Source organism: Coptis chinensis, chromosome 3 (assembly GCF_015680905.1).
Source record: "Coptis chinensis isolate HL-2020 chromosome 3, ASM1568090v1, whole genome shotgun sequence".
In the NCBI taxonomy this organism is placed as follows: Eukaryota; Viridiplantae; Streptophyta; class Magnoliopsida; order Ranunculales; family Ranunculaceae; genus Coptis; species Coptis chinensis.
This window is the reverse complement of record NC_141458.1, coordinates 57,548,153-57,557,401: the sequence shown is the minus strand read 5'-3', so window position 1 is coordinate 57,557,401 and position 9,249 is coordinate 57,548,153. Positions and strand designations below refer to the sequence as shown.

Genomic DNA, 9,249 nt, shown 5'->3' with positions numbered 1-9,249 from the left:
TTCCTTTGCAATCAGCTTGAAGCGTCATTTGTGAGCACCAAGGAGCCATTGCCTTGATGTGGCTCAAGATGGTGTAACACTTTGTTCAGCCCACTACACAATGAACGCATTTAGCGAAATTGTGGTTAATAATCTATGTACAATAATACAATATCATAACCTGTGAAATCAAGTCAGAAACAACAGTATTCTCTAACTTCTGATACGTCATTGGTTGTGTGTTCTTCAGACCAAAGGGCATGACCCTAAAGCACTATATCCATGGTCTGTAATTTGAGTAATCACATTTTGTGATACAGGTGGGAACCAGGAGGTAAAGCCTCTGTTAAATGCTATACTAGCTTACTAGCTAATCCAAAATATAAAATCTCAAGTTATTCTTTGTAAAGACTTTATTTTTCAAACTAATTTGTGACTTTGATTTCTTTCATAGATTTATATAGTGTGTGCCTGAATACATACACATTATGACGATCCATTGCAATTTTGGAGTGGAGAAAAGCCTTAAGCGAGGGATCCCCCGTGTAATGGCTTTGCTAACTAGAGTCCAACCAATGTAATCTTCTCTTTCTTTATTTAGGATAGAAAGTGAATTTCACAAGGCCGCTTGCACTCACCAAAAGATTTTAGGTTCAGTAATCAGTAGGGAACATTCAAGCATCCTCTACACCCAATTGTCAGCTCACAAGCTCAGTTGCCTTCGCTTGCACTCATATAGTCGGCGCAAATGATCAATGAAGTTTACTTTTCAACTTATACAGCTGCTTTCTTTACATTCTGCTTCAGCTTACTACTAGGATTGTGAGTATTGTTCACCCAACAGTGTTGCTTGGGTCGCTGCCTAAGCACCTTATGACACTGTTAGCGTGTCCGTTATGGAGTCCTCTTCCTTCTTTCAATTGCGTACGTAGGGTGCCTTAAGTAGAGGTCTGCAGCACTTGAATACTTGATACAAACACGAGGAAACCAATGTTGACACCAATGTTGCCAGCTCCTATCATTGCCTTCTGCTGAAATTGTTGAAGTTATGAAGGGATGTATCAAAGGCATTATAAACGTCTCACAACATTTTGATGATATATGAAAGGGTTTCCGGTCAAACTATGAGGTAGATGTAAGATCTTTTTTTGGAGGCTTCATTTGAGGAAGAAAGTTTTGGATCTGCCTGAAGGATCTCTACCTGAAAAATATTGGTAATATTGTGGAAGGGTAAGTGCAGTGACAACTGGAAAGACGTTTGATAAAATCAAGCTGAAAGTCACAAGTTAGAAGGGAATATTTCCTTCTTTTCAGGGCAGGGCGATGCTCCTCAAATCTGTTGTCTGGATCAAGCATACCGATGTACATGTCATATACAAATGGCCCAATAAGGTTATCAAAAAAGCTGAATTGACATTGAGGACTTCCTCTGGTATCCTGGCTAAGATCAATATGGTAATGAAGCTAGCCTCAGAATTGGGACGGATTATTTTGCTAATATTTGTGCAGCCATAAATATATGAAAAAGGAAGGGGAATTTATGTAGTACGACAAATCATGTCAATAATCACTATGGACTGGTTATTAATGAAGTGACTTCTAGAGCTTAGTGGCCAGTTGGCAATGGGGATAGATCGAAACATAATTGGATAGGATATATAAGTTAATCGTTGAAGCTCTGAACTTCAGCAAGAGTGAAATGAAAGGGGGCAATGCTGCAGTCAAGTCCTTCGTCCTGAACAATGAACTGACTATGTCAACACAACGCAAACTATTTGAGACAGCTGACGCAGACAGATATATTATTAGAAAAAGGGGTTTGAATAGAAAGATCGATCTGGTGTTTAGACGTCAAAAGAAAGTCTGTACTGCCTCTGCATGGCAAAACATTAGAAAAAGAAGAGTTGGAACCAACTGGACTAAACTAATTTGGAATGTGCACATCCATCCTAGAATACTTCTGCTTGGAAGCTCATTGCTCTCCATTGAGAAAAAAAAAATAAAAGAGGAGCTAAGCTTGCTCTTGCTTCCTGTAGTAGACTTGCCAATGGAAGGAAGGAACAGCGAGTTAGTGACATTATATATTTATACGGTGCAGTTCTACTTCTCAAATTTGGAGCTGGATCAAAACGAAAATTAGAACTGATGCAAGTAGTATGAGTTCACGATTAAGAATTTAAGATAGCATGTGAATGCTGCAACCGTTGGAGACATCAATGCAATCTGGAAATAAAACAAAACTAGACTTATTTTCAAGATGTAAAGCTCACACTTACTTTTGTGTAAGTGTAATCACCAGACATACAGCTCTTTGTAACGCCTTACACACAATAATGTTCTTGGAATACCCACCCCCAAACTATGTTGAAGATCAACATCGAAGGACGTCAAGGGGCAACACAGGCCAAGCAGGAAGTTAAGTAATTAGAGATGATAAATGTGACTATGCAAACCACCGTTTTTGCAAAAATTAATGTAGGAGTCATAGCTTACTATATAGCGAAATGCACTGCTGTTCTGGTATCTAATGATATGGAATCGACGTTGTAGTGGCATAATATTGGAAGTTGGACTAAGTCAGCGGTACAGTAGATAGGGTGCAACATAACGAAGAAAAGGGAGGAGTAGGGAATCGTGACTGCGGAACCCTAGACCGCGGACGTGGCATGCGTACGGTAAGAAAGAGAGCTATGGGATGACAAGACAGATGGACGGTCCAGATAGGAGGGGGGAGATATAAAAAGAAGATGATGAGGAGAGAAAAAAAGGAGGCCGCTAGAGTGAGAAAATGGGAGAAGAGTGAGGAAGAGAGAAAAAAAAAGATTGTTTAGCTGAGATATTTATGATTCATACATTTGGCGCTGTCTATGGGAAGAGATAAAAACAAGTTAGAAATGGCACCAAAGAGAGCAGCGGGTAGGCCAAAGAAGGTGGTGGTTCAGGAGTCGACGCCAGAGGTGGTGATTGATGAGGGGGGAGAACGAAAAGAGGGCGAACAGCGGAAGAAACACGACTCTATGAGAAGAGATTGAGAGGCTGAGAGAGGAGAACGAAGAGCTGAGAAGAGAGAAAGAGAAGACGGAGGAAAAGGCCGGGGAAGAAGTAAGTGAGGGGTCTGAAGATGAGGAGCCCGGGCCAAATCTTGTTGAAATCCCGGTAGCTAGCTCGACAATGGAGCAAGTTCAAGAAATGATAGACAATGACAGGGAGGCGAACCGGCAGCAGAGGAGTCACAGAGGAGCGGCCAGTCAGGTGGTGGCTAGGTTGAACCGCAACCCATTAGCAGATGAAATATAGGCTTCGGAGGTCCCAAAGCGGTTCACTCAGTCGAGGTTTGAGAGATACGATGGCAAAGGAGATCCAGCGGATCACATCCATCATTTCCGGCAGCAGATGTCTCTTTGGCAAGAGGCTCGGTATGATGGTCTGCAGTGTATGATGTTCCCGGCTAGTCTGAAAGGAGGGGCGTCGGATTGGTATTACAGATTACCAACGGGGAGCATCAAAAATTTCCAGGAGTTAGAGCAGGCGTTCATAGATCACTTCATACATCAGAAGAGGCGGGTGGTAGATATCACGACTTTATTCAATGTGCGACAAAGATCCGCGGAGTCAGTTAGGGATTTTCTGTGCCGGTTCAAGGCAAAGACATTGAAAGTTGAAAATCTAGATGAGAGGACAGCGGTGATAGCATTTGAGAGAGGTTTCCGTCCAGGAACAGGAGTGCACCAGTTCGTGGCAAAGAATGAGATCGCGACCTTACATGAGCTGTATCCGCAAGTGGAAAAGTATATAAGATATGAAGATACCATGTAGAAAGATTCCAAGAGATCAGGGAAGGCAGTGTTGTCTTTGGAAAAGGAACGGAACACCGTGAGGGGCGAGACGCCGAAAAGAAAGCGGGGTATCATGGATACCGAAAGCACGCGTAAAGAAGCCGGAAGGCGCTGGCGGACCACAGGGAGAGGAAGCCCTATCGTGAGATGGAACAGACACTGCTAAATAAACCATTGAGTGAGATCTTGCCCCTAATCAAGAATCTTCCGGGGTATAAGGGACCGCGAAACACACCAATAAAGATACTAGAAAAACCTTTCTGTGCATACCATTAGGTACGGAATCATGAGACGAATGACTGTTACGCACTAAAATGGTTGATCCAAAGGATGGTGGAGAAAGGGAGGATGAGAGAGTTTGTGAGAGGCGCCCAGAATGAGGAGCGCATGCCGCCTCAAGGAAGAATACTGGGAACCATCAATGTGATTTACAGCGGTGAGGTTCTGAGTCATAACGCTCATAGAGACAAGATAAGGCGGACTGCGAGTATCCAGCAGATCAATGAGAGAATGGATAGACCGCAACAAAGAGAGGCGTCAGCAGCATAAAAGGACAGGATCATATTCAGTAGTGGGGACCTCTGAGTAGTGGACTCGCCACATGAAGATGCGCTGGTCATTACAGTTGCGATAATAAATTATATGGTGAAAAGGGTGTTGATTGATTGTGGAAGTGCAATGGATTTGTTATTTAGAGGTGCTTTGGAGGAAATGGGAGTCGATCCTAAGCAGCTGCGTCCTTCGCGAACCAATTTGTATAGATTTAATGGGAGTATGACAGAGCCCATGGGGAAACTCTTATTGCCCGTGACAACAGGACCAATGACAGTTTTTGCCTGATTCATGGTGGTAGACTCTGCTTTGCAATATAATGCAATTTTAGGAAGGCGGTGGATTCATGAGATGAAGGCAGTCCCATCAACGTATTATCAAGTAATACGATTTCCCACACCTACCGGCATGTACAAGGTCTACGGTGATCAGGTAACTACCAAGAACAGTCATCGAGGAACAGTGAAGCATTTGATCCGCGGACCAGAAGGAGAGACTTCCAATCCTAGGAAGAGACAGGCATAGCAATTACAGTGAGTCTCGGTGGAAGGGGAGGCGGAGACATCGGTGGGACCAAAGACACTTGATGAGATTGAGGTGGTGAATATTGGAAAGGGGGAAGAAAAAAAGTTCACATCGATAGGATCCAGTTTGCCAGAAGAGTGGAAAGGTAAGTTGATACAGCCACTTACATATGAAAGAAGACGCTAAACCCGTGAGGCAAAGGATGTGCGGCATTAGGCCTAAATATGCTGAGGGAATCCGTGAAGAAGTTGCGAGGTTGAAAGGGGTGGGGATAATCCTAGAAGTTGAGTTCACAGACTGGTTGTCTAACATAGTCGTGGTACCGAAAAAGAATGGAAATGTTCGTATGTGCATGGATTTTACTGATGTAAATCTTGAGTGCCCGAAGGACAATTATCCCATGTTGCAAGTAGATGAGTTGGTGGATAGGACGGTAGGATTCGAGATATTTTCCTTCATGGATGCATCGATGGGGTACAAACAAGTTGCAATGTACGGGCCAGATTAGGAAAAGACAGCGTTTGTGGTGGAAGGCGGTACATACTGCTATACGAGGATGTCGTTTGGTTTGAAAAATGTGGGGGCTACGTTCCAGCAGTTGTGCGGGAAAATGTTCGAAAGCAAGATTCGGAAGGGGATTGAGATCTATATAGACGACTTGGTGGAAAAAAGTATGTCGGAAGAGGAACATATAGAGGGTTTGAGAGAGACCTTCGAGATACTACGGAGATACAACTTGAAGCTGAACCCTGAAAAGTGCACATTCGGGGTAACTACGGGAAAGTTTTTGGGTTATATCGTTACTTACCTCGAGCAAATAAAGTCCTTGGTGGAGATGCCATCTCCGCAGAATGTGAAGGAAGTATAACGGCTAACAGGAAGGGTCGAGACTTTAAATAGATTCATTTCCAAGTCATCCGATAAATGCATACCGCTGTATAGATTGTTAAGAAGTACACCGGATTTCGTGTGGATTGCGGAGTGTGAGGAGGCATTTCAGGAATTGAAAAGATATTTGGGCAAATCGCCTTTGTTGTCACGGCCAGAGATGGGGGAGAAGTTGTATTTGTATTTGGGGGCCACGGAATATGCAGTTAGCTCAGTTCTAGTCCGAGTTGTAGACAAGGTGGAAAAGCTAGTGTATTTTCAGAGCAAGACATTACTGGACGCAGAAACGCTTGTATAGTAGAATTGAGAGGTATGCCTTGGCGTTAGTTTTCTCCACCTTGAAACTGAAACCCTACTTTGAGGTGCATGTGGTAGTGGTGGTGACGAATTTGCCTTTGAAGCAAGCATTGAAGGCAGAAAAATCTAGTAGAATGTTGAAATGGGCAATGATGATGAGTTCCTATGAGATACAATATCAGATAAGAACCGCGGAAAAGGCGCAGGTAATGGCTGAATTTCTGGCAGAGTTTCCCGCAGAGGGCCCCACTTGGGGAGAAGAAATGGTCATGGAACCAGAAAGGGAGGGGGAACCAGACCTCCTAGGCCCGTGGGATAAGAGAAATTGATGGAGGGTATTTGCAGATGGATCGGCTACAGATGTATGCAGCGGCATAGGAGTCATATTGGTTATACCCGATAATGGCACAATAGAGCAAACCATGAAACTAGGGTTCACGGCATCCAGTAATAAAGCAGAATATGAAGCGGTGATAGTGGGATTGAGAATGGTCGAGGATTTGGGAGTGAAGGAACTGACAGTATATTCCGATTCAAATTTGGTGGTGTGTCAAGCGAATGGAGGGTTCGCCGCTTGATGCCCCAGGATGGCAAGATATTTGGAGGTGCTGCACAAACGATCTGCAAAATTCACAAAGCTCAGGTTCATCCACTTGGGTTCGCGGAGAGAACAGACATGCTGACGCCCTGGCGTACGTAGCCGCCGTAATTCCCGGGTCAGAAGAAAGAACAATACGAGTGGGAAGATTGGAAAAACCGAGCACTGAGGACGCAATAGAGATTTGTCAGGTCGCGGAAGAAAGTGGGAGCTGGATGGATCCAATTAAGTGCTTTTTGGCGGGAAGGGAAGTGACAGATAAGAATGAAAGAAGAAGATGGGAACAGACTTCTCGGAGATACGTTCTGCTGGAAGAAGAGTTGTACCGAAAAAACTTCAATGGACCACTGTTGAAATGCTTAGGCCCGCCATTATCATATGAGGTGCTGATAGAATTACACGAGGGAGACTGCGGGAGCCATTCAGCGGGAAGAACTACGACACATCGATTACTGACACAGGGGTATTTCTGGCCCCATATGAAAAAGGATGCAATGGAGTTTGCTAAGAGATGTGACAAATGTCAGAGATTTTCCCAACTGATCTTCGCCCCCACAGAACCATTACATAACGTCTCGAGCCCATGGTCGTTCGCTATGTGGGCAATGGATATAGTGGGACCGCTGCCCATGACCAGTGGCAAACGGAGGTTCATGCTTGCAGCCATTGATTATTTCATGAAATGGATTGAGGTCGTACCCTTGCAACAGGTGAAGGAGATGCAAATCGTCAAGTTCTTATGGGAGAATATTATTTGCAGGTTTGGACTGCCATATACCATTATAGCAAATAATGGGACTCAGTTCACAGGAGTGAAGGTGACCGATTTCTTGCAAGCCTATAAGGTGAAACAGGGGTTCTCGGCCCCTTACAATCCCAAGGGCAACGGACAGGTGGAGTCATCCAACAAAACTATTATGAACAACCTTAAGAGGAACTTGGAAGATAAGAAGGGGGCGTGGGCAGACGAGCTGAATCATGTACTATGGGCCTATCGGACCACACCTCAGTCGTCCACCCAAGAGACCCCATTCTCGTTGGCTTATGGTGTGGAGGCTGTGATCCCTTCTGAGATGGTGGCAGCTACAACACGAACAAAGGCCGTGGAAGAGGGCTCAAACTGGAGAATATTAGCAGCGGATCTGAATCTGGCAGAGGAGAGAAGAGACATTGCCTGTATAAAGTTGGAAGAGTACCACCGGAGATTGCAGAGACAGTACAACAAGAGGGTCAAGCCGAGGCAATTCCAAATAGGTGATCTGGTGCTCCGTCGAGTGACACCTAGTACCAGGAAGGAGAAAGATGGAAAACTGGGTCCAAATTGGGAAGGACCTTATACCGTGGTGGATATAGGAGGGGCTGGCACCTACAAATTGCGAACACAGGAAGGCAAATTGATAGAGAAACCGTGGAATGTGAGAATGTTAAAAAAAAATCACACTTAAATGTAATGAAAATCTAGAGCAAGAGTCTGTAGCTGTATGTAAATATATAGTACGACGACACTTTTGAGAAGAGAATATTATTTGTAAGGGCAGGAGTCCAAAATAAACATGGGGAATGGAATACAAACAAGACAGCGGAGGGGATGAGCCCTTCGCTGATACAAGGTCAGAATTGGGCCTGGGGCAAGATGAGAAGCTATAGAGCCCGCGGAGTGGGTTGAGCCCTTCACGGATAAGATATGCGAACTACACATGGGGCATGGAATCCAAGTATGGAGAGAGACAGCGGAAGGGATGAGCCCTTCGCTGATACAAGGCTAGAGTTGAGCCTGGGGCAAGATGAGTTGCCCCAACTAGTTTTCTGAGGGTACAGAGCCCGTGGAGTGGGATGAGCCTTTCGCAGATGAGAGATGCAAATTACACATGGGGAATGGAATCCAAGCATGGAGAGAGACAGTGGAGGGGATGAGCCCTTCGCTTATACAAGGCTAGAGTTGAGCCCGGGGCAAGATAAGTTGCCCCGACTAGTTTCCTGAGGCTACAGAGCCCGCGGAGTGGGATGAGCCCTTCGTGGAGGAGAGATGCAAATTACACATGGGGCATGGAATCCAAGCATGGAGAGAGACAGCGGCGGGGATGAGCCCTTCGCTGATTTAATGCCAGAATTGAGCTTGGGGCAAGATGAGTTGCCCCAACTAGCTTCCCGAGATATGCAAACTATACGCGGGGTATGTGACCCAACCTTCGCGAGGGATAGTGGAAGGACTGAGCCTACCGCTAATACAATGCACGAGTTGAGCAGGGAGCAAAATGAGGCCCCCAATGGGCCTCTAGAGATAAGGGAGCCCGTGGACAAGAGATGTAATTTACACGTGGGGCATGGGGAGTGGCCTACATCTGGCTAAATAACCAAACAAAGAGAAGACGACAGGGCAAGGGCAAAATCTAATTAAGACAAAGAGACAATACCCCAGAAGAAAGGTAGAGTTGTGGAAAACCTGAAGATAGAGATACAACGCAATCTAAACGAGTAGCAGAATCAAGAGATAAAGAGGCAACAAACATACCGAACAAAATCAAACTTCACATTAAAGAGAATAATGTCAAAATATTAGCAAAACGAGTAGTG

At 44.8% G+C, this 9,249-nt stretch overlaps 1 long non-coding RNA gene across 1 annotated transcript; it reads left to right on the top strand.

Moving 5' to 3' along the window:
- Nucleotides 1-227: 227 nt before the first annotated feature.
- Nucleotides 228-756, top strand: LOC147510150 (uncharacterized). Its single transcript, XR_015218761.1, has 2 exons — nt 228-313; nt 434-756. It is a non-coding gene; the product is annotated as an uncharacterized LOC147510150 (long non-coding RNA).
- Nucleotides 757-9,249: the final 8,493 nt, after the last annotated feature.